This window comes from Poromitra crassiceps (assembly GCF_964638095.1).
Source record: "Poromitra crassiceps genome assembly, contig: HAP1_SCAFFOLD_293, whole genome shotgun sequence".
NCBI classification, from domain to species: domain Eukaryota; kingdom Metazoa; phylum Chordata; class Actinopteri; order Beryciformes; family Melamphaidae; genus Poromitra; species Poromitra crassiceps.
In genome coordinates this window covers 202,501-209,709 of record NW_028152107.1, presented here as the reverse complement: position 1 = coordinate 209,709, position 7,209 = coordinate 202,501, and positions in this window count along the sequence as shown.

Sequence of the window (7,209 nt, the reverse complement as noted above, 5' to 3'; positions counted from 1 at the left end):
CAGCTATATCGTCCTGGCAGAGAAGTGTCAACTCATTAACTGATGATCACCGCCTGGTTTCTCTACATGGAGCTTGGTCACACCATGGTTTCTCTACATGGAGCTTCCTCACACCATGGTACGGTTAGACATCAAGCTCAGGTTCAAAATGCACCGATATACAGTATCCACCGTAACTCAAGGCATTAACTGATATTAGCCTTGTTGACTAGGGCTATAGTGTGATGAAGGGCTGAAAGACAGTTAAAGGGACAGCTCACCCTAAAATCCAAAATACATATCTTCCCTCTCACCTGTAGTGCTATTTATCCATCTATATCGTTTTGTGTTAGTTGCCTGAGTTTTGGCTGTAGAGATGGCTACCTTCTCTCAAATACAATGGAACTGGATGGCATTCGGCTTGTGGTAGCTACTATTAGCCTTGTTGACTAGGGATATTCACCTTATGTAGCCACGCCCATTTGACCCGGTTGTGTGGTCGTGTGACGACTTCCTGCTAAAAAAAAGAAAAAGGCCGGCTGCTCCAATATCATCTAACGCTGAATTAACTAATAATTTTGCCAACTTTATGTATGTAACATACCAAATAAAAGCAAACGGCAATGTCTAAGAATGCAACTGGCTCGTTAATTCTCGCAATCCAGGGAATTACATTAACATTTGCAGGTCTTATGTGGCTCGAGCTGTGCTCGGAGGAGAGAAAACCATTTGAAGCTTTCTTTGTTGGAGTCCAGGTATGTTTTACAAGAAAGTGCTCGTCATTGTCGACGATAACGTTATCTGACTTGGCTAACGGATACTCCGCTTGCTTGCTGTGTACCAAGCTCAAAGTAGTAGGCTACGTTCTTTGTTTTACCCCCTGCACTGTCCGCTACAAAAACAACTGTCTTCTTCTGACGTTCTTTTGTATTTTGCGCCGTGACCGCCGGAAGTGTTAACATGACCCGGAAGAATTTGGCCCACCCCCGGGTCTGAACATAAGGTTAATAGTGTGATGAAGGGCTGAAAGACAGTTAAAGGGACAGCTCACCCTAAAATCCAAAATATATATTTTCCCTCTCACCTGTAGTGCTATTTATCCATCTATATCGTTTTGTGTTAGTTGCCTGAGTTTTGGAGATTTTGGCTGTAGAGATGTCTGCCTTCTCTTCAATACAATGGAACTGGATGGCATTCGGCTTGTGGTACTCAAAGAAACAAAAAAATACATTTGAAAAACTCAACAGCATATTGTCTCTTTCCAGAAATCATGACCCGGTTATGAGCAGTTTCATGTAGGAACTATTTTCTTTTGTAGGAACTAGCTAGCAGCTAGCTGGTGTAGTTCGGTCAAAAGAATAATACTTCCTACATGAAACTGCTCAGTCTGTGGATTATCTTGAGTAACCGGCTCATGATTTCTGGAAAGAGGCATTGCTGTTGAGTTCATCAAATGTATTTCTTTATTTGGCACTTTGAGCACCACAAGCCGAGTGCCATCCAGTTCCATTGTATTGGAGAGAAGCCAGAAACTCTGCGGCCAATATCTCCAAAACTCAGGCAAATAACACAAAACGATATAGATTGATAAATAGCACTGCAGGTGAGAGGGAAAATATGTATTTTGGATTTTAGGGTGAGCTGTCCCTTTATATTGTAATTGTTTATAATGAAGATGTATTTGTTTCCCTGTAACAAAAGGGGGACTAAAGAACAACAACAACAAAACATTGGTTTTGGCATCTGCTATATCGGCCAAATTGTTATTTTTAACAACAACAAATTTGTATCGAGATCGGCCCAGAATTTCACAATCGATGAATCCCTAGTTCAAAACCAATGGGAAAATGGCATCTTAGTGCTACACTTATTTTAGGGAAACACTTGATCTCAAATGTTTGTATGTTGTTTTAGTTGTACCTTAGACTCTAACGTAAGGTGTGTTAGCACAGGTAGCAGCAGCAACAACAACAACAACAGCAGCATTAACAATAACAACAGGCATAAAAACATAATGGAAACCTGACGCACGGCAGTGTTAACCAAACAGCTTGAGAGTGTAACAGGGGGAGGCGGGTTCAGCGTCTTTGTTGAGTCTCACCTGTTGCACCGCTGAAAGCGACGGCACAGAGAAGAAAAACGGTCCACATATTAAAGCAGTGACCTGGGGGTCCGTCTCACGAGGAGCGTTCAAGGAAGTCAGGCTATCTTTGTGTGAGAGATGGCTTCACAAATCCTTGCTGGTTATCAACTGGCTCTGTCAACCAAGGATTTATCTTATCAGCTATGAGGGCGTTCACATGAAAGAGGCGGAGTTTTGAAAACAAATAACCAATCAATCAGAGCAGCACCATGTGATATGAGATCAGATTAAATCTATTCCTCATGGGTTATTCATGGGTGAATTAGGTCATTGAGGTGGCAAAAATAATAGGATTCAGCTGGGAAAAGAAAAATCACACTAGCACACACAATTATTCTCGCCACCCACCATTGAGACAATGTTCCCATTACAATGATAATACACTGATAATAACACAATAATACAAAGTAGTCACCTCATGTTGCACTGTCGTCATCCGACCAGTGACGACAACATCCGAAGTCGGTCCCCGGGCGCTGTACGAGAAAGCGACCACTGCTCCTGGCCTGCCCCCCGGAGGAAAGGACAAAGCCAGGATGGGTTAAATGCAGAGGACAAATTTCACCGGCCACCGTCAGCATGTGTGTGTTTGTGGCCCTCCGTGCATGTGTTGATGTGTAACCGTGTGACAATAAAGACGGGCTTGTCGTCTGAAATCGTGAAATCGTGTCACTGATGGGAATATGAGTGCAGTGTATTCATCACTCCTATGTCCTAAGGAGGAATTTCCGCACACTTAATATGCAACTGTAGGCCTAAATTTCATTCACTATTGTGATTTAATGGGCAACGAATTTAAGCTACCTGGTTCTGTTACCTCTTTTATAGCCAGAGTGGGTCAACTGGCCTGGGAATGCGACAAAACATTCATTATATCTGATGTACTGTAGCCTAAAAGTATCATATCTCTGATCTAAATGATCACTGAAAGCATTGTGGTTCTATACCGGCCTGTAAACACCGTCGCCCGGCTAACAGCCTTGAGGTGAAGGGCCTTTCATACATTCCGTAGCCTGAACTTAAGCTGCTCCCAAGCAAATGAGCTGTCCAGTAGGTTACCAACGGTGTTGGGCAAGTTACTTTCAAAATGTAATATACTACATATTACTTATTACTTTCATTTGAAAGTAATAAGTTACTTTACAATATTACTGTCTGTGTAGACTCTACACAGATTCTAAACTGTAGAGTAACTCATTACTTATTACACTACTTTTGCATTACTTTAACCAAAACAACAGCAGCAGCAGAATGAAATTGTTGCCACTGAACAATCCCGGAAAATCATTTAAACTGCCTTTGAAGTCAGGGGAAACAATCCAAAATTCTAAATGTTATTATTTTCCTTTGTTATTGTCATGTATAGTGGTTATTTGCATACAAACACACAGTTTGATTAGGAAATGATTGTATCTTTTTTAAATATGTGCTTTGATTTAATAAAATGTAACTCAATTTGTAACTTGAGTTACTTGACAAAGTAACTGGTATAATATTACTGAAATCCTATAAGTAATGTTGGTCTCGACCTAGTTTCAAGATGAAGACCAGACAAGCTGCCTCACATCACAATAGGCATCAGCTCCCAGCCTAAGTCAAGCGTAATCCTAGTGTGACGTCCGCTGTGACGTGTGACTCATCACCCCATCCTCAACAGCCAATCAGCACCTGAACTTGCCAATATGACGTCGGTAATGCCGTCAATGCCGAGGCTATGACGTGGCAGTACTTATAGCCATGCTCAGCACCTCATCGTCCTCTTTCCCTGAACCTTCTCCTCCATGGTCGCTGTACCTGGGCTGATCGTATCCCATCCTCTGAAGCTGTGTTTCGCCCCACCCACCTCCCCAGTCCACCACCAACGTCTTGACTTCTGAAGAATCTCCCACGGGGGGGATTCTCTATCCTAGTCTGAGCAGATGCCCTCCTCTCTCGCCACAAGAAGAGAGGCATCTTACCATTATTACGCCAAAGAACTAGTTGCCATGCTGCCATGCCATAGAATTAGTTGCCATGCCATTTCATGCCATAGATCTAATCGCCATGCCATTTGTGAATAAAGCTCGCTTGTTAAATTCTACCCTCTGGTCTCTCATGATTGAAATAAGTTATATTACTGAGTTACTACTAAAAGTAATATATTACATGTAATATGTTACTTTTGTAACGAGTTACCCCCAACACTGGTTACCAATGATCTACCCCGGTTAAAAGTGAACCACCTTTGTGAGATCAAAACAAGACTAGTTGGTCCTCCCTCCATCTCTCAGCTTCCACACCACAGTATTATGTGTCCTGTACTGTCCTCGATCGGTTTCAGTCACATGACCCTTTTGAGTTCATTACAATGTTGGAAAGAACCACATTCATACGCCTTTAGGTCTTGAATTACAAACTGTTTATTTTATTTTTTTTAGAAAAGGGGACATTTATTCAAATAGAGCTAAATTATAATCCAAACATAACATAACTTTGCAGTCTTGAGTGCCCATACTGTACACACACAGTCTACACACAGAGAAAATATTGTTTGTGTGTGTAAATGCATAAGTATTTTTGTGCACACGTGTATGACTAGTTTTGCATTTACATTGCGCATGCATGTCTGTGAGGGTGACACGAACATGACAGCGTTCCCCACCTCCGTCCACACTCTCTCCATCTGTCCAGCAATCCCCCTAACCTACTCTCCCCCACGCCCCCCTCCTCTCTCTCTCTCTCTCTCTCTCTATCTCTCTCTCTCTATCTCTCTCTCTCTGTCTCGCTCTCTCTCTCTGCCTCTTTTCTTCTTGATGAATACACAACAAATTGATATCTGTATGTAAATTACAATTAGACGGAACTCATCAGAGTAAACTGACTTGAGATGCTGGGAACTATGCAATTATGTGCTCAGCCCGATCAATTCATTATCAGACATGTACTTGCGAACACAGGCACACACTGACACACACACACACGCACGCACGCACGCACACACACGCGCACACACACACGCACGCGCACACACACACACACACACACACACACACACACACACACACACACACACACACACACACACACAGCTGTGTAAGCCCGCAAGTTAATACATCTATTGACATTCAAACTCTTCAACACTGCAAGAAATTACCTCTTCCCCCTCCATCATACAGTAAGGTGACCAGATTTCTCAAATGAAAATCGGGGACATTTTCTGGTCCGCTAGGGGGGCCCAGGGGGGGCTGTGCCCCCCCAACTTTTAGAAAATTGTGTACATTTTACAGTAAAATGCATAAATCTGGTGCACTTTGAGAGCAAAAGTAAGAGGCTAGATCTATGAAGAACTTTGTGATTTTGAAACAATTGAAAAAGAAGCAGTTTACAATGGTTACTAGTTATCTGGCACAATTTACCACAAATTAGACAGCCTAGGTAATTCATGGGAAATAGGCTACTGGTGTATTGTGTAGAGTGGCAGGAAGAGAGGGACAACTTCTCTCTTTGACCTCACCAACTGGTGGATAATTTATTTACACAAAACAAAAACATTACAGTAGTGATTTATTACCTCAGTAAACACTTTCCTTGAGTTTAGGGTGTCGCTCACCAGTTTCAAGTATTCAATGGCCACATGACCATATTAACTGCTAATTTAATATTAAATGCTGACAAAATAATTAAAAAAATCATGTTAATACTAAAAGGCAATTTTAATGATTAAAATTGTAATCTAGAGATAAATATGACCTATTGTGTTTAATTTAAACCAGGGGTTATCAAAGTTTTGATGGCTGAAGGCCAATTTAGGGAACAGTAGGCTAATGACTAGATAACAATGATCCATCGCCAATCATGTTAAAAATTGTCATTTTTTTCAATGGAGTTTGGTGTACATAAAAACGTTACTGACTTCTCTGCAAAAACGTTTTGAGTTAGTTACTGCACTTACTTACCAGATAGTTTTACTGTACTTTTAACTATTCAAAACAACTGGGATGGATAACCCGCTGAATGGGGTCCGGTAAACAAGGACGGTAGCAAAAGCAGCAAGCAGACTCCGCCTCTCGTTCGCCACCTCTGGGGCTTCAGTTGCGTGCGGCTGGGTCCTGGGAAAACCACGGCACGGGCAGAGGGAGGACATCTACTCTGTGATCTACTCTGTCACACACAGGCAGCACTTTGCACAACGTGCACAATGACAGGCTTTTGTGGTGCCGCAAATGCTCTGTTATCGAGTTTCTTGCCAGTATTATTATTTGACTTTGTGGCCAAAATCGGGGACATTTTCGGGGACAGCTCCAGCCGGGGACAGAGCACCGAAATCGGGGACTGTCCCCGAAAATCGGGGACGTCTGGTCACCCTATCATACAGTAGCCTACAGTACACATGCGCGCGCACACACGAACACACACTCGCACACACACGCCCGCGCGCACACACACACACACACACACACACACACACACACACACACACACACACACGCGCACAACTCAGCCACATTGTCACATTAGCAAAGAATGAATGGTACAAACAGTAGCATTGCATCTCACTTTACAAGGCGTTAATATAACTGAATCGTTGCCACGTTCATTTTGAGACATTGGTCTAATCACTGTAAACATGCCTCCCCTCCCTTCCGTGAGAGGAGTCTGGCTGCACGGAAACAGTCTGCTGGGATAAGCCCTCCCCTGCTCTACAGCTGCTCTCCCATTGGAGGGACTGTTTCAGTGGCTGTCGGATGTCCGCTCCCGGCTTATTACAAGCTCTGTCATTGGCTCCGACCATGTCAATCAGAGCGGCTTCCGCTCCCTCCTCCCTGTGTGTCGCTGTAAATATAGTGCCCTCCAGCCGCAGTGAAAACAACAACGCTACCTAGCTAGCAAGCTAACGGCAGAAACCTACACGCTAGCTCATTGCTACACGCTGAAAATGGCAAGTGGGATTGTTGGAAACTATTTTCAAGGGCACTGCCGCCAAGCGCCGCCCATCACAATGGTAACCAGCGCTGCCAGACTCCTCTCACGGAAGGGAGGGTCGGCTGGCCAGCGAGACTCGCTTTAAGTTGACAATGATATACAGTAGTGATGTTTACTGTAAAATG